The sequence below is a fragment of the Mustelus asterias genome, chromosome 8, assembly GCF_964213995.1.
Source record: "Mustelus asterias chromosome 8, sMusAst1.hap1.1, whole genome shotgun sequence".
NCBI lineage: Eukaryota > Metazoa > Chordata > Chondrichthyes > Carcharhiniformes > Triakidae > Mustelus > Mustelus asterias.
This window is the reverse complement of record NC_135808.1, coordinates 27803212-27826711: the sequence shown is the minus strand read 5'-3', so window position 1 is coordinate 27826711 and position 23500 is coordinate 27803212. Positions and strand designations below refer to the sequence as shown.

The following is a 23500-nucleotide window of genomic DNA, read 5'->3' as shown; positions in this document are numbered from 1 at the left end:
TTCGAGGATGGCACTTCAAAACACAAGTTGCCGTAACTCGGATTCGAACCGAGGTTGCTGCGGCCACAACGCAGAGTACTAACCACTATACGATCACGGCCTCCCATGCGAAGGACCGATGGTGCAAGTAGTTAGAAATGGCAATATTGTCTGTCTTTTCAACTGGAACCAACGCATGTCTCCTCAGATCAGAATGTCATTCCGGATGCCAACACTTTCAAATGTCCCATTGTTCTGTGCAGTATTAGAATATTCTTCTTTATATAAGTCGAGAAACATTGCTGGTGACCCGCAATACCAAACACTTCTGCTCCCTTCAATTTTCCTCCGTGGATGGCACTTGTGATGTTTCTGTTGTCAACAGAACAAGCAGCACACCGGACAGGACGTGCAGTCTTTCCAAGTTTCGACAAATTGATGCATGACTGCTCTACTCCTGTACTGGTGCACTCCTTGTGGAAAGGCGGACATTGCATCAACTTCTCTATCAATTTGCTGTACCTGCATGAGAGCATTTAGTGAATGACGTACATCGACTGGAGAATCTACTGTGGTTGGTTAATTGCCATTGTTAAGTATTGAGGACATTTGTTGATTCTGTGAAAATGTTCACCTGTTAAGAAAATTGATTCCATCTGCCATACCCCTGGCCACTGAGCCAATGTTTTTTTTGAAATGCAGTTTTCAGAAAGGGTGGATGTCAGTATATTTTCCAGGAAATTACATTGCTGCACTATTGAATTGGAAACTGACTTGTCAACATGAGTGCTCGGATCCTTTTGCGCCGTTTTTTCTCGGCAACAAAGGACAGCATACAACAGAGTGCGAAAGAAAGCACGAATGGGGCAAAACGTGAACGCTCGGCGTTTCTGGGTGGGCTCGAACCACCATCCTTTCGGTTAACAGCCGAACGCGCTAACCGATTGCGCCACAGAGACAACACAGCAGCTCCGCCTTCAGTAAATGACTGAAGTAAAATTATTATCGCATTTCTGAACATTGAAATTGCCCTGAACACATTCCGACCTTTCAATCCTCATGGGCAGCAAGAGCTCCCCTTTCAGACTCAAAATCCTTCTTCATTTCAACAATTCTTTCCCATTTGATTCTTGAGATACCCCAAACGACGGACAGGTGATTTGATTCGTTCTCAGCGAGGCACCGTGCCCTTCATTCTCTCTCATCTCATTTCGCGAATTCTTTCTCAACATTCATCAGCTGGTCATTGGATTCCCAGTACCGCTCATTTCCCACTTTCTCCACCCGACTCACAATCTTTTCCAAGGTTTTGCCAAATCTTGCTCAGTGCTCCCACGTGCAGCCTGAGGAAACACAGCTTTCAGGAGAGACAAGAGACAAGGGAATAATTCTCAAGGTGAAGGAGGGTTTTGCTGCAGGCTCCCAAACAATTCCGGCTGAATTGTTGGAGATGCTGATCGAGCAAATATGGAGCGGATGTCTTTTCTCAGAAAAAGCAGTCAGTCGGAAGATGACGGTTTTGACAATTCTTGAAAACATAAATTCGCATCCAGAGTGTGAGGTGAGAAGATTTTCGTCTGCACACCGCGTGCTCGCACAATCACCAGTGATCTAATTCGTGAAGTGAAGACAGTGTGCGGGGTTTCATTTCAGCCAGCCGAACAGGCAAGTTCGATGTGTTCTGAAAAACCTCACAACCCACCTATCGTCGGCCGGTGCCTCGCCTTGACTTTCGTGCACATACTCTGCTGGGAAAGAAATTAAGCATTGTGTTCCCAGTGCAAGTACAGTTGCTGCGCCGCGGTAATATGATCGTAATTTCGGAACCCACTTCGAAATACTATTTCCCCGCTGCAGGTGAAAAAGCGTCTGGAATGAGACGGTTGACTGTTGCTTGTTGGTTCATTTTGACTGTTGACTGTTTCATTTCTAGACACTGAAACAAGGGAATAAACAGACGCTCCGGAAAGAAACTATCAATGGATTATGTCTTCAATAGGAGAGAATGTTTACGCGTAAAAATTGATTGCCTCAAAGCGTCATTTCGAGAATGGCACTTCAAAACACAAGCTGCCGTAACTCGGATTCGAACCGAGGTTGCTGCGGCCACAACGCAGAGTACTAACCACTATACGATCACGGCCTCCCGTGCGAAGGACCGATGGTACAAGCAGTTAGACATGGCAATATTGTCTGTCTTTTCAACTGGAACCAACGCCTGTCTCCTCAGATCAGAATGTCATTCCGGATGCCAACACTTTCAAATGTCCCATTGTTCTGTGCAGTATTAGAATATTCTTCTATATATAAGTCGAGAAACATTGCTGGTGACCCGCAATACCAAACACTTCTGCTCCCTTCAATTTTCCTCCGTGAATGGCACTTGTGATGTTTCTGTTGTCAACAGAACAAGCAGCACACCGGACAGGACGTGCAGTCTTTCCAAGTTTCGACAAATTGATGCATGAATGCTCTACTCCTGTACTGGTGCACTCCTTGTGGAAAGGCGGACATTGCATCAACTTCTCTATCAATTTGCTGTACCTGCATGAGAGCATTTAGTGAATGACGTACATCCACTGGAGAATCTACTGTGGTTGATTAATTGCCATTGTTAAGTATTGAGGACATTTGTTGATTCTGTGAAAATGTTCACCTGTTAAGAAAATTGATTCCATCTGCCATACTCCTGGCCACTGAGCCAATGTTTTTTTTGAAATGCAGTTTTCAGAAAGGGTGGATGTCAGCATATTTTCCAGGAAATTACATTGCTGCACTATTGAATTGGAAACTGACTTGTCAACATGAGTGCTCGGATCCTTTTGCGCCGTTTTTTCTCGGCAACAAAGGACAGCATACAACAGAGTGCGAAAGAAAGCATGAATGGGGCAAAACGTCAACGCTCGGCGTCTCTGGGTGGGCTCGAACCACCATCCTTTCGGTTAACAGCCGAACGCGCTAACCGATTGCGCCCCAGAGACAACACAGCAGCTCAGCTTTCAGTAAATGACTGAAGTAAAATTATTATCGCGTTTCTGAACATTGAAATTGCCTGAACACATTCCGACCTTTCAATCCTCACGGGCAGCAAGAGCTCCCCTTTCAGACTCAAAATCCTTCTTCATTTCAACAATTCCTTCCCATTTGATTCTTGAGATACCGCAAACGACGGACAGGTGATTTGATTCGTTCTCAGCGAGGCACCGTGCCCTTCATTCTCTCTCATCTCATTTCGCGAATTCTTTCTCAACATTCATCAGCTGGTCATTGGGTTCCCAGTGCCGCTCATTTCCCACTTTCTCCACCCGACTCACAATCTTTTCCAAGGTTTTGCCAAATCTTGCTCAGTGCTCCCACGTGCAGCCTGAGGAAACACAGCTTTCAGGAGAGACAAGAGACAAGGGAATAATTCTCAAGGTGAAGGAGGGTTTTGCTGCAGGCTCCCAAACAATTCCGGCTGAATTGTTGGAGATGCTGATCGAGCAAATATGGAGCGGATGTCTTTTCTCAGAAAAAGCAGTCAGTCGGAAGATGACGGTTTTGACAATTCTTGAAAACATAAATTCGCATCCAGAGTGTGAGGTGAGAAGATTTTCGTCTGCACACCGCGTGCTCGCACAATCACCAGTGATCTATTTCGTGAAGTGAAGACAGTGTGCGGGGTTTCATTTCAGCCAGCCGAACAGGCAAGTTCGATGTGTTCTGAAAAACCTCACAACCCACCTATCGTCGGCCGGTGCCTCGCCTTGACTTTCGTGCACATACTCTGCTGGGAAAGAAATTAAGCATTGTGTTCCCAGTGGAAGTACAGTTGCTGCGCCGCGGTAATATGATCGTAATTTCGGAACCCACTTCGAAATACTATTTTCCCGCTGCAGGTGAAAAAGCGTCTGGAATGAGACGGTTGACTGTTGCTTGTTGGTTCATTTTGACTGTTGACTGTTTCATTTCTGGACACTGAAACAAGGGGATAAACAGACGCTCCGGAAAGAAACTATCAATGGATTATGTCTTCAAGAGGAGAGAATGTTTACGCGTAAAAATTGATTGCCTCAAAGCGTCATTTCGAGAATGGCACTTCAAAACACAAGTTGCCGTAACTCGGATTCGAACCGAGGTTGCTGCGGCCACAACGCAGAGTACTAACCACTATACGATCACGGCCTCCCATGCGAAGGACCGATGGTGCAAGTAGTTAGAAATGGCAATATTGTCTGTCTTTTCAACTGGAACCAACGCATGTCTCCTCAGATCAGAATGTCATTCCGGATGCCAACACTTTCAAATGTCCCATTGTTCTGTGCAGTATTAGAATATTCTTCTTTATATAAGTCGAGAAACATTGCTGGTGACCCGCAATACCAAACACTTCTGCTCCCTTCAATTTTCCTCCGTGGATGGCACTTGTGATGTTTCTGTTGTCAACAGAACAAGCAGCACACCGGACAGGACGTGCAGTCTTTCCAAGTTTCGACAAATTGATGCATGACTGCTCTACTCCTGTACTGGTGCACTCCTTGTGGAAAGGCGGACATTGCATCAACTTCTCTATCAATTTGCTGTACCTGCATGAGAGCATTTAGTGAATGACGTCCATCGACTGGAGAATCTACTGTGGTTGGTTAATTGCCATTGTTAAGTATTGAGGACATTTGTTGATTCTGTGAAAATGTTCACCTGTTAAGAAAATTGATTCCATCTGCCATACTCCTGGCCACTGAGCCAATGTTTTTTTTGAAATGCAGTTTTCAGAAAGGGTGGATGTCAGCATATTTTCCAGGAAATTACATTGCTGCACTATTGAATTGGAAACTGACTTGTCAACATGAGTGCTCGGATCCTTTTGCGCCGTTTTTTCTCGGCAACAAAGGACAGCATACAACAGAGTGCGAAAGAAAGCATGAATGGGGCAAAACGTCAACGCTCGGCAGTCTCTGGGTGGGCTCGAACCACCATCCTTTCGATTAAGAGCCGAACGCGCTAACCGATTGCGCCACAGAGACAACACAGCAGCTCAGCCTTCAGTAAATGACTGAAGTAAAATTATTATCGCGTTTCTGAACATTGAAATTGCCTGAACACATTCCGACCTTTCAATCCTCACGGGCAGCAAGAGCTCCCCTTTCAGACTCAAAATCTTTCTCCATTTCAACAATTCCTTCCCATTTGATTCTTGAGATACCGCAAACGACGGACAGGTGATTTGATTCGTTCTCAGCGAGGCACCGTGCCCTTCATTCTCTCTCATCTCATTTCGCGAATTCTTTCTCAACATTCATCAGCTGGTCATTGGGTTCCCAGTGCCGCTCATTTCCCACTTTCTCCACCCGACTCGCAATCTTTTCCAAGGTTTTGCCAAATCTTGCTCAGTGCTCCCACGTCCAGCCTGAGGAAACACAGCTTTCAGGAGAGACAAGAGACAAGGGAATAATTCTCAAGGTGAAGGAGGGTTTTGCTGCAGGCTCCCAAACAATTCCGGCTGAATTGTTGGAGATGCTGATCGAGCAAATATGGAGCGGATGTCTTTTCTCAGAAAAAGCAGTCAGTCGGAAGATGACGGTTTTGACAATTCTTGAAAACATAAATTCGCATCCAGAGTGTGAGGTGAGAAGATTTTCGTCTGCACACCGCGTGCTCGCACAATCACCAGTGATCTAATTCGTGAAGTGAAGACAGTGTGCGGGGTTTCATTTCAGCCAGCCGAACAGGCAAGTTCGATGTGTTCTGAAAAACCTCACAACCCACCTATCGTCGGCCGGTGCCTCGCCTTGACTTTCGTGCACATACTCTGCTGGGAAAGAAATTAAGCATTGTGTTCCCAGTGCAAGTACAGTTGCTGCGCCGCGGTAATATGATCGTAATTTCGGAACCCACTTCGAAATACTATTTTCCCGCTGCAGGTGAAAAAGCGTCTGGAATGAGACGGTTGACTGTTGCTTGTTGGTTCATTTTGACTGTTGACTGTTTCATTTCTGGACACTGAAACAAGGGGATAAACAGACGCTCCGGAAAGAAACTATCAATGGATTATGTCTTCAATAGGAGAGAATGTTTACGCGTAAAAATTGATTGCCTCAAAGCGTCATTTCGAGGATGGCACTTCAAAACACAAGTTGCCGTAACTCGGATTCGAACCGAGGTTGCTGCGGCCACAACGCAGAGTACTAACCACTATACGATCACGGCCTCCCATGCGAAGGACCGATGGTGCAAGTAGTTAGAAATGGCAATATTGTCTGTCTTTTCAACTGGAACCAACGCATGTCTCCTCAGATCAGAATGTCATTCCGGATGCCAACACTTTCAAATGTCCCATTGTTCTGTGCAGTATTAGAATATTCTTCTTTATATAAGTCGAGAAACATTGCTGGTGACCCGCAATACCAAACACTTCTGCTCCCTTCAATTTTCCTCCGTGGATGGCACTTGTGATGTTTCTGTTGTCAACAGAACAAGCAGCACACCGGACAGGACGTGCAGTCTTTCCAAGTTTCGACAAATTGATGCATGACTGCTCTACTCCTGTACTGGTGCACTCCTTGTGGAAAGGCGGACATTGCATCAACTTCTCTATCAATTTGCTGTACCTGCATGAGAGCATTTAGTGAATGACGTACATCGACTGGAGAATCTACTGTGGTTGGTTAATTGCCATTGTTAAGTATTGAGGACATTTGTTGATTCTGTGAAAATGTTCACCTGTTAAGAAAATTGATTCCATCTGCCGTACTCCTGGCCACTGAGCCAATGTTTTTTTTGAAATGCAGTTTTCAGAAAGGGTGGATGTCAGTATATTTTCCAGGAAATTACATTGCTGCACTATTGAATTGGAAACTGACTTGTCAACATGAGTGCTCGGATCCTTTTGCGCCGTTTTCTCTCGGCAACAAAGGACAGCATACAACAGAGTGCGAAAGAAAGCACGAATGGGGCAAAGCATGAATGGGGCAAAACGTGAACGCTCGGCGTTTCTGGGTGGGCTCGAACCACCATCCTTTCGGTTAACAGCCGAACGCGCTAACCGATTGCGCCACAGATACAACACAGCAGCTCCGCCTTCAGTAAATGACTGAAATAAAATTATTATCGCATTTCTGAACATTGAAATTGCCCTGAAAACATTCCGACCTTTCAATCCTCATGGGCAGCAAGAGCTCCCCTTTCAGACTCAAAATCCTTCTTCATTTCAACAATTCTTTCCCATTTGATTCTTGAGATACCCCAAACGACGGACAGGTGATTTGATTCGTTCTCAGCGAGGCACCGTGCCCTTCATTCTCTCTCATCTCATTTCGCGAATTCTTTCTCAACATTCATCAGCTGGTCATTGGATTCCCAGTACCGCTCATTTCCCACTTTCTCCACCCGACTCACAATCTTTTCCAAGGTTTTGCCAAATCTTGCTCAGTGCTCCCACGTCCAGCCTGAGGAAACACAGCTTTCAGGAGAGACAGGAGACAAGGGAATAATTCTCAAGGTGAAGGAGGGTTTTGCTGCAGGCTCCCAAACAATTCCGGCTGAATTGTTGGGATGCTGATAGAGCAAATATGGAGCGGATGTCTTTTCTCAGAAAAGGCAGTCAGTCGGAAGAAGACGGTTTTGACAATTCTTGAAAACATAAATTCGCATCCAGAGTGTGAGGTGAGAAGATTTTCGTCTGCACACCGCGTGCTCGCACAATCACCAGTGATCTATTTCGTGAAGTGAAGACAGTGTGCGGGGTTTCATTTCAGCCAGCCGAACAGGCAAGTTCGATGTGTTCTGAAAAACGACACAACTAACCTATCGTAGGCCGGTGCCTCGCCTTGACTTTCGTGCACATACTCTGCTGGGAAAGAAATTAAGCATTGTGTTCCCAGTGCAAGTACAGTTGCTGCGCCGCGGTAATATGATCGTAATTTCGGAACCCACTTCGAAATCCTATTTTCCCGCTGCAGGTGAAAAAGCGTCTGGAATGAGACGGTTGAGTGTTTCTTGTTGGTTCATTTTGTCTGTTGACTGTTTCATTTCTGGACACTGAAACAAGGGGATAAACAGACGCTCCGGAAAGAAACTATCAATGGATTATGTCTTCAATAGGAGAGAATGTTTACGCGTAAAAATTGATTGCCTCAAAGCGTCATTTCGAGAATGGCACTTCAAAACACAAATTGCCGTAACTCGGATTCGAACCGAGGTTGCTGCGGCCACAACGCAGAGGACTAACACACTATACGATCACGGCCTCCCATGCGAAGAACCGATCGTGCCAGCAGTTAGACATGGCAATATTGTCTGTCTTTTCAACTGGAACCAACGCATGTCTCCTCAGATCAGAATGTCATTCCGGATGCCAACACTTTCAAATGTCCCATTGTTCTGTGCAGTATTAGAATATTCTTCTTTATATAAGTCGAGAAACATTGCTGGTGACCCGCAATACCAAACACTTCTGCTCCCTTCAATTTTCCTCCGTGGATGGCACTTGTGATGTTTCTGTGGTCAACAGAACAAGCAGCACACCGGACAGGACGTGCAGTCTTTCCACGTTTCGACAAATTGATGCATGACTGCTCTACTGCTGTACTGGTGCACTCCTTGTGGAAAGGCGGACATTGCATCAACTTTTCTATCAATTTGCTGTACCTGCATGAGAGCATTTCGTGAATGACGTACATCGACTGGAGAATCTCCTGTGGTTGATTAATTGCCATTGTTAAGTATTGAGGACATTTGTTGATTCTGTGAAAATGTTCACCTGTTAAGAAAATTGATTCCATCTGCCGTACTCCTGGCCACTGAGCCAATGTTTTTTTCGAAATGCAGTTTTCAGAAAGGGTGGATGTCAGTATATTTTCCACGAAATTACATTGCTGCACTATTGAATTGGAAACTGACTTGTCAACATGAGTGCTCGGATCCTTTTGCGCCGTTTTTTCTCGGCAACAAAGGACAGCAGACAACAGAGTGCGAAAGAAAGCATGAATGGGGCAAAACGTGAACGCTCGGCGTGTCTGGGTGAGCTCGAACCACCATCCTTTCGGTTAACAGCCGAACGCGCTAACCGATTGCGCCACAGAGACAACACATCAGCTTAACTTTCAGTAAATGACTGAAGTAAAATTATTATCGCGTTTCTGAACATTGAAATTGCCCTGAACACATTCCGACCTTTCAATCCTCACGGGCAGCAAGAGCACCCCTTTCAGACTCAAAATCCTTCTTCATTTCAACAATTCCTTCCCATTTGATTCTTGAGATACCGCAAACGACGGACAGGTGTTTTGATTCGTTCTCAGCGAGGCACCGTGCCCTTCATTCTCCCTCATCTCATTTCGCGAATTCTTTCTCAACATTCATCAGCTGGTCATTGGGTTCCCAGTGCCGCTCATTTCCCACTTTCTCCACCCGACTCACAATCTTTTCCAAAGTTTTGCCAAATCTTGCTCAGTGCTCCCACGTCCAGCCTGAGGAAACACAGCTTTCAGGAGAGACAAGAGACAAGGGAATAATTCTCAAGTTGAAGGAGGGTTTTGCTGCAGGCTCCCAAACAATTCCGGCTGAATTGTTGGAGATGCTGATCGAGCAAATATGGAGCGGATGTCTTTTCTCAGAAAAGGCAGTCAGTCGGAAGATGACGGTTTTGACAATTCTTGAATACATAAATTCGCATCCAGAGTGTGAGGTGAGAAGATTTTCGTCTGCACACCGCGTGCTCGCACAATCACCAGTGATCTATTTCGTGAAGTGAAGACAGTGTGCGGGGTTTCATTTCCGCCAGCCGAACAGGCATGTTCGATGTGTTCTGAAAAACCTCACAACCCACCTATCGTCTGCCGGTGCCTCGCCTTGACTTTCGTGCACATACTCTGCTGGGAAAGAAATTAAGCATTGTGTTCCCAGTGCAAGTACAGTTGCTGCGCCGCGGTAATATGATCGTAATTTCGGAACCCTCTTCGAAATACTATTTTCCCGCTGCAGGTGAAAAAGCGTCTGGAATGAGACGGTTGACTGTTGCTTGTTGGTTCATTTTGACTGTTGACTGTTTCATTTCTGGACACTGAAACAAGGGGATAAACAGACGCTCCGGAAAGAAACTATCAATGGATTATGTCTTCAATAGGAGAGAATGTTTACGCGTAAAAATTGATTGCCTCAAAGCGTCATTTCGAGAATGGCACTTCAAAACACAAGTTGCCGTAACTTGGATTCGAACCGAGGTTGCTGCGGCCACAACGCAGAGTATTAACCACTATACGACCACGGCCTCCCATGCGAAGGACCGATGGTGCAAGCAGTTAGACATGGCAATATTGTCTGTCTTTTCAACTGGAACCAACGCATGTCTCCTCAGATCAGAATGTCATTCCGGATGCCAACACTTTCAAATGTCCCATTGTTCTGTGCAGTTTAGAATATTCTTCTTTATATAAGTCGAGAAACATTGCTGGTGACCCGCAATACCAAACACTTCTGCTCCCTTCAATTTTCCTCCGTGGATGGCACTTGTGATGTTTCTGTTGTCAACAGAACAAGCAGCACACCGGACAGGACGTGCAGTCTTTCCAAGTTTCGACAAATTGATGCATGAATGCTCTACTCCTGTACTGGTGCACTCCTTGTGGAAAGGCGGACATTGCATCAACTTCTCTATCAATTTGCTGTACCTGCATGAGAGCATTTAGTGAATGACGTACATCCACTGGAGAATCTACTGTGGTTGATTAATTGCCATTGTTAAGTATTGAGGACATTTGTTGATTCTGTGAAAATGTTCACCTGTTAAGAAAATTGATTCCATCTGCCATACTCCTGGCCACTGAGCCAATGTTTTTTTTGAAATGCAGTTTTCAGAAAGGGTGGATGTCAGCATATTTTCCAGGAAATTACATTGCTGCACTATTGAATTGGAAACTGACTTGTCAACATGAGTGCTCGGATCCTTTTGCGCCGTTTTTTCTCGGCAACAAAGGACAGCATACAACAGAGTGCGAAAGAAAGCATGAATGGGGCAAAACGTCAACGCTCGGCGTCTCTGGGTGGGCTCGAACCACCATCCTTTCGGTTAACAGCCGAACGCGCTAACCGATTGCGCCCCAGAGACAACACAGCAGCTCAGCTTTCAGTAAATGACTGAAGTAAAATTATTATCGCGTTTCTGAACATTGAAATTGCCTGAACACATTCCGACCTTTCAATCCTCACGGGCAGCAAGAGCTCCCCTTTCAGACTCAAAATCCTTCTTCATTTCAACAATTCCTTCCCATTTGATTCTTGAGATACCGCAAACGACGGACAGGTGATTTGATTCGTTCTCAGCGAGGCACCGTGCCCTTCATTCTCTCTCATCTCATTTCGCGAATTCTTTCTCAACATTCATCAGCTGGTCATTGGGTTCCCAGTGCCGCTCATTTCCCACTTTCTCCACCCGACTCACAATCTTTTCCAAGGTTTTGCCAAATCTTGCTCAGTGCTCCCACGTGCAGCCTGAGGAAACACAGCTTTCAGGAGAGACAAGAGACAAGGGAATAATTCTCAAGGTGAAGGAGGGTTTTGCTGCAGGCTCCCAAACAATTCCGGCTGAATTGTTGGAGATGCTGATCGAGCAAATATGGAGCGGATGTCTTTTCTCAGAAAAAGCAGTCAGTCGGAAGATGACGGTTTTGACAATTCTTGAAAACATAAATTCGCATCCAGAGTGTGAGGTGAGAAGATTTTCGTCTGCACACCGCGTGCTCGCACAATCACCAGTGATCTATTTCGTGAAGTGAAGACAGTGTGCGGGGTTTCATTTCAGCCAGCCGAACAGGCAAGTTCGATGTGTTCTGAAAAACCTCACAACCCACCTATCGTCGGCCGGTGCCTCGCCTTGACTTTCGTGCACATACTCTGCTGGGAAAGAAATTAAGCATTGTGTTCCCAGTGGAAGTACAGTTGCTGCGCCGCGGTAATATGATCGTAATTTCGGAACCCACTTCGAAATACTATTTTCCCGCTGCAGGTGAAAAAGCGTCTGGAATGAGACGGTTGACTGTTGCTTGTTGGTTCATTTTGACTGTTGACTGTTTCATTTCTGGACACTGAAACAAGGGGATAAACAGACGCTCCGGAAAGAAACTATCAATGGATTATGTCTTCAAGAGGAGAGAATGTTTACGCGTAAAAATTGATTGCCTCAAAGCGTCATTTCGAGAATGGCACTTCAAAACACAAGTTGCCGTAACTCGGATTCGAACCGAGGTTGCTGCGGCCACAACGCAGAGTACTAACCACTATACGATCACGGCCTCCCATGCGAAGGACCGATGGTGCAAGTAGTTAGAAATGGCAATATTGTCTGTCTTTTCAACTGGAACCAACGCATGTCTCCTCAGATCAGAATGTCATTCCGGATGCCAACACTTTCAAATGTCCCATTGTTCTGTGCAGTATTAGAATATTCTTCTTTATATAAGTCGAGAAACATTGCTGGTGACCCGCAATACCAAACACTTCTGCTCCCTTCAATTTTCCTCCGTGGATGGCACTTGTGATGTTTCTGTTGTCAACAGAACAAGCAGCACACCGGACAGGACGTGCAGTCTTTCCAAGTTTCGACAAATTGATGCATGACTGCTCTACTCCTGTACTGGTGCACTCCTTGTGGAAAGGCGGACATTGCATCAACTTCTCTATCAATTTGCTGTACCTGCATGAGAGCATTTAGTGAATGACGTCCATCGACTGGAGAATCTACTGTGGTTGGTTAATTGCCATTGTTAAGTATTGAGGACATTTGTTGATTCTGTGAAAATGTTCACCTGTTAAGAAAATTGATTCCATCTGCCATACTCCTGGCCACTGAGCCAATGTTTTTTTTGAAATGCAGTTTTCAGAAAGGGTGGATGTCAGCATATTTTCCAGGAAATTACATTGCTGCACTATTGAATTGGAAACTGACTTGTCAACATGAGTGCTCGGATCCTTTTGCGCCGTTTTTTCTCGGCAACAAAGGACAGCATACAACAGAGTGCGAAAGAAAGCATGAATGGGGCAAAACGTCAACGCTCGGCAGTCTCTGGGTGGGCTCGAACCACCATCCTTTCGATTAAGAGCCGAACGCGCTAACCGATTGCGCCACAGAGACAACACAGCAGCTCAGCCTTCAGTAAATGACTGAAGTAAAATTATTATCGCGTTTCTGAACATTGAAATTGCCTGAACACATTCCGACCTTTCAATCCTCACGGGCAGCAAGAGCTCCCCTTTCAGACTCAAAATCTTTCTCCATTTCAACAATTCCTTCCCATTTGATTCTTGAGATACCGCAAACGACGGACAGGTGATTTGATTCGTTCTCAGCGAGGCACCGTGCCCTTCATTCTCTCTCATCTCATTTCGCGAATTCTTTCTCAACATTCATCAGCTGGTCATTGGGTTCCCAGTGCCGCTCATTTCCCACTTTCTCCACCCGACTCGCAATCTTTTCCAAGGTTTTGCCAAATCTTGCTCAGTGCTCCCACGTCCAGCCTGAGGAAACACAGCTTTCAGGAGAGACAAGAGACAAGGGAATAATTCTCAAGGTGAAGGAGGGTTTTGCTGCAGGCTCCCAAACAATTCCGGCTGAATTGTTGGAGATGCTGATCGAGCAAATATGGAGCGGATGTCTTTTCTCAGAAAAAGCAGTCAGTCGGAAGATGACGGTTTTGACAATTCTTGAAAACATAAATTCGCATCCAGAGTGTGAGGTGAGAAGATTTTCGTCTGCACACCGCGTGCTCGCACAATCACCAGTGATCTAATTCGTGAAGTGAAGACAGTGTGCGGGGTTTCATTTCAGCCAGCCGAACAGGCAAGTTCGATGTGTTCTGAAAAACCTCACAACCCACCTATCGTCGGCCGGTGCCTCGCCTTGACTTTCGTGCACATACTCTGCTGGGAAAGAAATTAAGCATTGTGTTCCCAGTGCAAGTACAGTTGCTGCGCCGCGGTAATATGATCGTAATTTCGGAACCCACTTCGAAATACTATTTTCCCGCTGCAGGTGAAAAAGCGTCTGGAATGAGACGGTTGACTGTTGCTTGTTGGTTCATTTTGACTGTTGACTGTTTCATTTCTGGACACTGAAACAAGGGGATAAACAGACGCTCCGGAAAGAAACTATCAATGGATTATGTCTTCAATAGGAGAGAATGTTTACGCGTAAAAATTGATTGCCTCAAAGCGTCATTTCGAGGATGGCACTTCAAAACACAAGTTGCCGTAACTCGGATTCGAACCGAGGTTGCTGCGGCCACAACGCAGAGTACTAACCACTATACGATCACGGCCTCCCATGCGAAGGACCGATGGTGCAAGTAGTTAGAAATGGCAATATTGTCTGTCTTTTCAACTGGAACCAACGCATGTCTCCTCAGATCAGAATGTCATTCCGGATGCCAACACTTTCAAATGTCCCATTGTTCTGTGCAGTATTAGAATATTCTTCTTTATATAAGTCGAGAAACATTGCTGGTGACCCGCAATACCAAACACTTCTGCTCCCTTCAATTTTCCTCCGTGGATGGCACTTGTGATGTTTCTGTTGTCAACAGAACAAGCAGCACACCGGACAGGACGTGCAGTCTTTCCAAGTTTCGACAAATTGATGCATGACTGCTCTACTCCTGTACTGGTGCACTCCTTGTGGAAAGGCGGACATTGCATCAACTTCTCTATCAATTTGCTGTACCTGCATGAGAGCATTTAGTGAATGACGTACATCGACTGGAGAATCTACTGTGGTTGGTTAATTGCCATTGTTAAGTATTGAGGACATTTGTTGATTCTGTGAAAATGTTCACCTGTTAAGAAAATTGATTCCATCTGCCGTACTCCTGGCCACTGAGCCAATGTTTTTTTTGAAATGCAGTTTTCAGAAAGGGTGGATGTCAGTATATTTTCCAGGAAATTACATTGCTGCACTATTGAATTGGAAACTGACTTGTCAACATGAGTGCTCGGATCCTTTTGCGCCGTTTTCTCTCGGCAACAAAGGACAGCATACAACAGAGTGCGAAAGAAAGCACGAATGGGGCAAAGCATGAATGGGGCAAAACGTGAACGCTCGGCGTTTCTGGGTGGGCTCGAACCACCATCCTTTCGGTTAACAGCCGAACGCGCTAACCGATTGCGCCACAGATACAACACAGCAGCTCCGCCTTCAGTAAATGACTGAAATAAAATTATTATCGCATTTCTGAACATTGAAATTGCCCTGAAAACATTCCGACCTTTCAATCCTCATGGGCAGCAAGAGCTCCCCTTTCAGACTCAAAATCCTTCTTCATTTCAACAATTCTTTCCCATTTGATTCTTGAGATACCCCAAACGACGGACAGGTGATTTGATTCGTTCTCAGCGAGGCACCGTGCCCTTCATTCTCTCTCATCTCATTTCGCGAATTCTTTCTCAACATTCATCAGCTGGTCATTGGATTCCCAGTACCGCTCATTTCCCACTTTCTCCACCCGACTCACAATCTTTTCCAAGGTTTTGCCAAATCTTGCTCAGTGCTCCCACGTCCAGCCTGAGGAAACACAGCTTTCAGGAGAGACAGGAGACAAGGGAATAATTCTCAAGGTGAAGGAGGGTTTTGCTGCAGGCTCCCAAACAATTCCGGCTGAATTGTTGGGATGCTGATAGAGCAAATATGGAGCGGATGTCTTTTCTCAGAAAAGGCAGTCAGTCGGAAGAAGACGGTTTTGACAATTCTTGAAAACATAAATTCGCATCCAGAGTGTGAGGTGAGAAGATTTTCGTCTGCACACCGCGTGCTCGCACAATCACCAGTGATCTATTTCGTGAAGTGAAGACAGTGTGCGGGGTTTCATTTCAGCCAGCCGAACAGGCAAGTTCGATGTGTTCTGAAAAACGACACAACTAACCTATCGTAGGCCGGTGCCTCGCCTTGACTTTCGTGCACATACTCTGCTGGGAAAGAAATTAAGCATTGTGTTCCCAGTGCAAGTACAGTTGCTGCGCCGCGGTAATATGATCGTAATTTCGGAACCCACTTCGAAATCCTATTTTCCCGCTGCAGGTGAAAAAGCGTCTGGAATGAGACGGTTGAGTGTTTCTTGTTGGTTCATTTTGTCTGTTGACTGTTTCATTTCTGGACACTGAAACAAGGGGATAAACAGACGCTCCGGAAAGAAACTATCAATGGATTATGTCTTCAATAGGAGAGAATGTTTACGCGTAAAAATTGATTGCCTCAAAGCGTCATTTCGAGAATGGCACTTCAAAACACAAATTGCCGTAACTCGGATTCGAACCGAGGTTGCTGCGGCCACAACGCAGAGGACTAACACACTATACGATCACGGCCTCCCATGCGAAGAACCGATCGTGCCAGCAGTTAGACATGGCAATATTGTCTGTCTTTTCAACTGGAACCAACGCATGTCTCCTCAGATCAGAATGTCATTCCGGATGCCAACACTTTCAAATGTCCCATTGTTCTGTGCAGTATTAGAATATTCTTCTTTATATAAGTCGAGAAACATTGCTGGTGACCCGCAATACCAAACACTTCTGCTCCCTTCAATTTTCCTCCGTGGATGGCACTTGTGATGTTTCTGTGGTCAACAGAACAAGCAGCACACCGGACAGGACGTGCAGTCTTTCCACGTTTCGACAAATTGATGCATGACTGCTCTACTGCTGTACTGGTGCACTCCTTGTGGAAAGGCGGACATTGCATCAACTTTTCTATCAATTTGCTGTACCTGCATGAGAGCATTTAGTGAATGACGTACATCGACTGGAGAATCTCCTGTGGTTGATTAATTGCCATTGTTAAGTATTGAGGACATTTGTTGATTCTGTGAAAATGTTCACCTGTTAAGAAAATTGATTCCATCTGCCGTACTCCTGGCCACTGAGCCAATGTTTTTTTCGAAATGCAGTTTTCAGAAAGGGTGGATGTCAGTATATTTTCCACGAAATTACATTGCTGCACTATTGAATTGGAAACTGACTTGTCAACATGAGTGCTCGGATCCTTTTGCGCCGTTTTTTCTCGGCAACAAAGGACAGCAGACAACAGAGTGCGAAAGAAAGCATGAATGGGGCAAAACGTGAACGCTCGGCGTGTCTGGGTGAGCTCGAACCACCATCCTTTCGGTTAACAGCCGAACGCGCTAACCGATTGCGCCACAGAGACAACACATCAGCTTAACTTTCAGTAAATGACTGAAGTAAAATTATTATCGCGTTTCTGAACATTGAAATTGCCCTGAACACATTCCGACCTTTCAATCCTCACGGGCAGCAAGAGCACCCCTTTCAGACTCAAAATCCTTCTTCATTTCAACAATTCCTTCCCATTTGATTCTTGAGATACCGCAAACGACGGACAGGTGTTTTGATTCGTTCTCAGCGAGGCACCGTGCCCTTCATTCTCCCTCATCTCATTTCGCGAATTCTTTCTCAACATTCATCAGCTGGTCATTGGGTTCCCAGTGCCGCTCATTTCCCACTTTCTCCACCCGACTCACAATCTTTTCCAAAGTTTTGCCAAATCTTGCTCAGTGCTCCCACGTCCAGCCTGAGGAAACACAGCTTTCAGGAGAGACAAGAGACAAGGGAATAATTCTCAAGTTGAAGGAGGGTTTTGCTGCAGGCTCCCAAACAATTCCGGCTGAATTGTTGGAGATGCTGATCGAGCAAATATGGAGCGGATGTCTTTTCTCAGAAAAGGCAGTCAGTCGGAAGATGACGGTTTTGACAATTCTTGAATACATAAATTCGCATCCAGAGTGTGAGGTGAGAAGATTTTCGTCTGCACACCGCGTGCTCGCACAATCACCAGTGATCTATTTCGTGAAGTGAAGACAGTGTGCGGGGTTTCATTTCCGCCAGCCGAACAGGCATGTTCGATGTGTTCTGAAAAACCTCACAACCCACCTATCGTCTGCCGGTGCCTCGCCTTGACTTTCGTGCACATACTCTGCTGGGAAAGAAATTAAGCATTGTGTTCCCAGTGCAAGTACAGTTGCTGCGCCGCGGTAATATGATCGTAATTTCGGAACCCTCTTCGAAATACTATTTTCCCGCTGCAGGTGAAAAAGCGTCTGGAATGAGACGGTTGACTGTTGCTTGTTGGTTCATTTTGACTGTTGACTGTTTCATTTCTGGACACTGAAACAAGGGGATAAACAGACGCTCCGGAAAGAAACTATCAATGGATTATGTCTTCAATAGGAGAGAATGTTTACGCGTAAAAATTGATTGCCTCAAAGCGTCATTTCGAGAATGGCACTTCAAAACACAAGTTGCCGTAACTTGGATTCGAACCGAGGTTGCTGCGGCCACAACGCAGAGTATTAACCACTATACGACCACGGCCTCCCATGCGAAGGACCGATGGTGCAAGCAGTTAGACATGGCAATATTGTCTGTCTTTTCAACTGGAACCAACGCATGTCTCCTCAGATCAGAATGTCATTCCGGATGCCAACACTTTCAAATGTCCCATTGTTCTGTGCAGTTTAGAATATTCTTCTTTATATAAGTCGAGAAACATTGCTGGTGACCCGCAATACCAAACACTTCTGCTCCCTTCAATTTTCCTCCGTGGATGGCACTTGCGATGTTTCTGTTGTCAACAGAACAAGCAGCACACCGGACAGGACGTGCAGTCTTACCAAGTTTCGACAAATTAATGCATGACTGCTCTACTCCTGTACTGGTGCACTCCTTGTGGAAAGGCGGACATTGCATCAACTTCTCTTTCAATTTGCTGTACCTGCATGAGAGCATTTAGTGAATGACGTACATCGACTGGAGAATCTACTGTGGTTGATTAATTGCCATTGTTAAGTATTGAGGACATTTGTTGATTCTGTGAAAATGTTCACCTGTTAAGAAAATTGATTCCATCTGCCGTACTCCTGGCCACTGAGCCAATGTTTTTTTTGCAATGCAGTATTCAGAAAGGGTGGATGTCAGTATATTTTCCAGGAAATTACATTGCTGCACTATTGAATTGGAAACTGACTTGTCAACATGAGTGCTCGGATTCTTTTGCGCCGTTTTTTCTCGGCAACAAAGGACAGCATACAACAGAGTGCGAAAGAAAGCATGAAAGAGGAAAACACAAATGTGCATCGTCTCTGGGTGGGATCAAACCACCATCTTGTAGATTAACAACCGCACGCGCTAACCCATTGCGCCACAGAGAATACACACCCACGCGCCTTTCCGAAAATCACTGAGATAAAATTATTATCACATTTCTGAAAATTGAAATTATCTTGAAAACATTACGACCTTTCAGTCCGCATGGGCAGCGAGAGCTGCCCTTTCAGCCCGAAAATACCACTTAGAACCAGAGAACATTACAGCACAGAAACAGGCCTTTTGGCCCTTCGTGGCTGTGCCGAACCATTTTTCTGCGTTGTCCCACTGACGTGCCCCAGGACCATATCCCTCCACAACTCTCTCATCCATGCACCGGTCCAAGTTTTTCTTAAATGTTAAAAGTGAGCCCGCATTCACCACTTCATCTGGCAGCTCATTCCACACTCCCACCACTCTCCGTTTGAAGAAGCCCCCCCCCCCCCCCCCCACCCCGCCTCCGCAATATTCCCTTTAGACTTTTCCCCCTTTACCGTTAACCCATGTCGTCTAGTTTTTTTTCGCCACTCGCCTGAGTGGAAAAAGCCTGCTTGCATTCACTCTATCTATACCCAGCATAATTTTATACACCTCTATCAAATCTCCCCTCATTCGTCGACGCATCCAGCGAATAAACTCCTCACCTATTCAACCTTGCTCTGTAACTCCGTTTCTCAATTCCCGGCAACATCCTTGTAAATCTTCTCTGCACTCTTTCAACCTTATTGACGTCCTTCCTGTAATTCGGTGACCAAAACTGGACACGATGCTCTAAATTCGGCCTCACCAATGTCTTATACAACCTCACCATAACATTCCAACTCTTATAGTCAATACTTTGATTTAAAAAGGCCAATGTACCAAAAGCACTCTTTACCTCTTTTAGGGAATTATGTATCTGTATTCCCAGATCCATCTGTTCTCCTGCACTCTTCAGTGTCCAACCATTTCGCTTGTGTGTTCTACCTTGGTTTGTCCTTCCAAAGTGCAATACCTCACACTTGTCTGCATTAAACTCCATCTGCCATTTTTCAGCCCATTTTTCTAGCTGGTCCAAATCCCTCTGCAAGCTTTGAAAACCTTCCTCACTGTCCACTACACCTCTAATCTTTGTATCATCAGCAAATGTACTGATCCAATTTACCACATTATCAGCCAGGTCATTGATATAGATGACAAACAACAATGGACCCAGCACTGATCCCTGTGGCACACCACTAGTCACAGGCCTCCACTCAGAGAAGCAATTCTCCACTACCACTCTCTGGCTTCTTCCATTGAGCCAATGTCTAATCCAATTTACTACCTCTCCATGTACACCTAGCGATTGAAGCTTCCGAACTAACCTCCCATGCGGGACCTTGTCAAATGCCTTACTGAAGTCCATGTAGACAACATCCCCTGCGTTCCCTTCAACCACTTTCCTGGTAACCTCCACGAAAAACTCTAATAGATTGGTTAACCATGACCTAACACGCACAAAGCCACGTTGACTCTCCCTAATAAGTGCCTGTCTATCGATATATTTGTATATCTCTGAGTACTCCTTCCAATAATTTACCTTCTACTGACGTCAAACTCACCGGTCAATAATTTCCTGCATTGCTTTTTGAGCCTTTTTAAACAACAGAACAACATGAGCTATCCTCCAATCATACCGCACCTCACCCGTGGATACCGACATTTTAAATATATCTGCCGGGGTCCCTGCAGTTTCAACACTAGTCTCCTTCAAGGTCCGAGGGAATACCCTGTCCGGTCCTGGGGATTTATCTACTCTGATTTGCCTCAAGACATCAAGCACCTCCTCCCCTTTAATCTGTATAAGTACCATGACCTCCCTACTTATTTGCCTTATTTCCATGGACTCCATGCCAGTTTCCTCAGTAAATACGGATGCAAAGAACCCGTTTAATATCTCCCCCATTTCTTTTGGTTCCATACATAGCCGACCACTCTGATCTTCAAGAGGACCAATTTTATCCCTTACGATCCTTTTGCTCATAATATACCATAATATATACCTTAATATATATTCATTTCAACAACTCCTTCCCATTTCAATCTTGAGACAGCGCTAACAACGGACAGGTGATTTGGCTCTTTCTCAGCGAGTCACTGCGCCCTTCATTCTCTCTCATCTCATTTCGCAAATTCTTTCTCAACAGTCAGAAGCTGGCGATTGGGTTCCCTCTACCGCTCAGTTCCCGCTTTCTGCACCCTACTCACAATCTATTCCAAAGTTTTGTGAAATCATGCTCAGAGCTCCCACGTCCAGCGTGAGGAAAGACCGCTCTCAGGAGAGACTTTCGATACGGGAATGATTCTTAAGGTAAAGGAGGTTTTTGCTGCAGGCTCCCAAACAATTCCGGTTGAATTGTTGGAGATGCTGATAGAGCAAATATGGAGCGGATGTCTTTTCTCAGAAAAGATAGTGAGACGGAAGATGACGGTTTTGACAATTGTTGAATAAATAAATCCGCAGCTCGAGTGTGAGGTGAGAAGATTTTCGTATGCACACCGCATGCTCTCATAATCACGAATGATCTATATCGTGAAGTGAAGAGAGTGTACGAGGTTTCATTTGGTCCAGCCGAACAGGCAAGTTAGATGTCTTCTGAAGTCCGGCACCACTCATCTATCTTCGGCCGGTGGCTCGTCTTGACTTGAGTGCACATACTCTGCTGTGAAAAAAATGAAGCGTTGTGTTCCCAGTGCACGTCCAGCTGCTGCTCCCTGATAGCATGCTCGTAATTTCGTCGCCCGCGTCGAAATACCGTTTTCCGGCTGCAGGTAAAATAGCGTATGGAATTAGACGGTTGAGTGTTGCCAGCTGGTTCATTGTTAATGTTGCCTGTTTGAGTGCTGGACACTCAAGCAAGGGGATAAACAGACGATCCGGAAAGAAACTATCAGTAGATTATATCTTAAATAGGAGTGTGAAAACTGATATCGTCATTTTGAGAATGGCACTTTAAAACGTAGGTTGTTGTAATTCGAATTCGACCCGAGGTTGTTGCGGCCACAACGCAGAGAATTAGCCACTATACGATCACGGCCGTCCATACAAATCATTAGTGGTGCAAGCCATCAGACATTGACATATTGTCTATCTTCTGAACTGGAATCTGCGCATATTTCCGCAGATAAGAATGTCATTCCGAATGCCAAACCTGTCAACTGTCCCATTGCTCTGTGCAGTGTTAGAATATTCCTCTTCATATAAGTAGAGGAAACTTGCAAATCATCCGCATTCCCAAACACTCTGTTCACCTTCAATTCTATCCCGTTGATGGCACTTATGACGTTTCTGTGGTCAAAGGAACAAAGCAGCACACCGTACCCAACTTGCAGTCTTTCCATGTTTCGACAAATTGAAGCATGACTGCAATATTCCTGTACCGATCTCCTCCTTCTGGAAACGCGGACATTCCATCAACCTCTCTAATAACCTGCGGTACCTGGATGGGAGCATTTAGTGCATTATGTACATGGAGACTGTGGTCTTTTGGAGCATCTACTCTGGCTGATTTATTACCATTATAAGATATTGCGTACATTTGTTGCTTCTATGAAAACGGATTAGTTCACCTCTTTAGATAATTTGGTCCATCTTCCATATTCCTGGCCTCTGAGTGAACAATATTTTGAAATGCAGTTTTCTGAACGGGTGGCTGTCAATATATTTTCCGTGAAATGAGATTGATATGCTGTGGAAGTGGAAACTGACTTGTGAACATGAGTGATGGATCCGTTTGTGCTCCTGGTGTCGGCACCAGAGGACAGAAGAATTGCTCTGTTTTAGAGGATTTCAGAAACGCTGGTGCTGTGAGCGCGGTGGCCAAGTGGCAAGGCGTTGATATCGTACTTCAAAATTCAATGGTTCGACTCCTGTTCGTGCATTCATTTATGGTTTTCATCGTGTACCAACGAAGATTCCATGCAAGAATCAGGACAAATATACAATAATCTGACTTATTTTTCTGTTTCTCTACCCGATGCGACATGCTTTTGACATGAATAATTTTAATAAATACCAATACAATGAGCAAACCCCGGGGCTCAAATATTAATCGATGCTCTGTTAAAATGCCTGCCATCTGGCCTCCACATGCTCTATATCACTCACAATGTTTACCTTTCTTATTTTCGTGGATGTGGGCATCGCTGTGGTTCCAGCCAATCTTCTTTTCTTTCCCAGCTTGTTAATTTCAGGCTACAATATTTGGAAAACATCTTCTGGTTCTTCAAACCCCAACCAACGTTTTAGCGCAAATATGAAGAATGCACAAAACATGGTAAATATGTTTTACTGATGCTCCCAGAAAGCTGTCTGAATAAAATGCATGGCCAGACACTGCACATTATTGGAACGAACATGTCATGCAACGATTGGGAAAGG

At 45.1% G+C, this 23500-nt stretch overlaps 15 non-coding genes across 15 annotated transcripts; all 15 read right to left on the bottom strand.

Annotated features, from left to right (window-relative positions):
- Window positions 1-28: 28 nt before the first annotated feature.
- Window positions 29-100, bottom strand: trnah-gug (transfer RNA histidin (anticodon GUG)). Its single transcript has one exon. It is a non-coding gene; the product is annotated as a tRNA-His (tRNA).
- A 764-nt stretch (window positions 101-864) lies between these two features.
- Window positions 865-938, bottom strand: trnan-guu (transfer RNA asparagine (anticodon GUU)). The gene has a single exon. It is a non-coding gene; the product is annotated as a tRNA-Asn (tRNA).
- A 1112-nt stretch (window positions 939-2050) lies between these two features.
- trnah-gug (transfer RNA histidin (anticodon GUG)) lies at window positions 2051-2122 on the bottom strand. The gene has a single exon. It is a non-coding gene; the product is annotated as a tRNA-His (tRNA).
- Window positions 2123-2886: 764 nt separating this feature from the next.
- On the bottom strand, window positions 2887-2960 carry trnan-guu (transfer RNA asparagine (anticodon GUU)). Its single transcript has one exon. It is a non-coding gene; the product is annotated as a tRNA-Asn (tRNA).
- A 1111-nt stretch (window positions 2961-4071) lies between these two features.
- On the bottom strand, window positions 4072-4143 carry trnah-gug (transfer RNA histidin (anticodon GUG)). The gene has a single exon. It is a non-coding gene; the product is annotated as a tRNA-His (tRNA).
- Window positions 4144-4908: 765 nt separating this feature from the next.
- Window positions 4909-4982, bottom strand: trnak-cuu (transfer RNA lysine (anticodon CUU)). The gene has a single exon. It is a non-coding gene; the product is annotated as a tRNA-Lys (tRNA).
- A 1111-nt stretch (window positions 4983-6093) lies between these two features.
- On the bottom strand, window positions 6094-6165 carry trnah-gug (transfer RNA histidin (anticodon GUG)). The gene has a single exon. It is a non-coding gene; the product is annotated as a tRNA-His (tRNA).
- A 780-nt stretch (window positions 6166-6945) lies between these two features.
- On the bottom strand, window positions 6946-7019 carry trnan-guu (transfer RNA asparagine (anticodon GUU)). The gene has a single exon. It is a non-coding gene; the product is annotated as a tRNA-Asn (tRNA).
- A 1948-nt stretch (window positions 7020-8967) lies between these two features.
- On the bottom strand, window positions 8968-9041 carry trnan-guu (transfer RNA asparagine (anticodon GUU)). Its single transcript has one exon. It is a non-coding gene; the product is annotated as a tRNA-Asn (tRNA).
- Window positions 9042-10988: 1947 nt separating this feature from the next.
- On the bottom strand, window positions 10989-11062 carry trnan-guu (transfer RNA asparagine (anticodon GUU)). Its single transcript has one exon. It is a non-coding gene; the product is annotated as a tRNA-Asn (tRNA).
- A 1111-nt stretch (window positions 11063-12173) lies between these two features.
- On the bottom strand, window positions 12174-12245 carry trnah-gug (transfer RNA histidin (anticodon GUG)). Its single transcript has one exon. It is a non-coding gene; the product is annotated as a tRNA-His (tRNA).
- A 765-nt stretch (window positions 12246-13010) lies between these two features.
- On the bottom strand, window positions 13011-13084 carry trnak-cuu (transfer RNA lysine (anticodon CUU)). Its single transcript has one exon. It is a non-coding gene; the product is annotated as a tRNA-Lys (tRNA).
- A 1111-nt stretch (window positions 13085-14195) lies between these two features.
- On the bottom strand, window positions 14196-14267 carry trnah-gug (transfer RNA histidin (anticodon GUG)). The gene has a single exon. It is a non-coding gene; the product is annotated as a tRNA-His (tRNA).
- A 780-nt stretch (window positions 14268-15047) lies between these two features.
- On the bottom strand, window positions 15048-15121 carry trnan-guu (transfer RNA asparagine (anticodon GUU)). Its single transcript has one exon. It is a non-coding gene; the product is annotated as a tRNA-Asn (tRNA).
- A 1948-nt stretch (window positions 15122-17069) lies between these two features.
- trnan-guu (transfer RNA asparagine (anticodon GUU)) lies at window positions 17070-17143 on the bottom strand. Its single transcript has one exon. It is a non-coding gene; the product is annotated as a tRNA-Asn (tRNA).
- Window positions 17144-23500: the final 6357 nt, after the last annotated feature.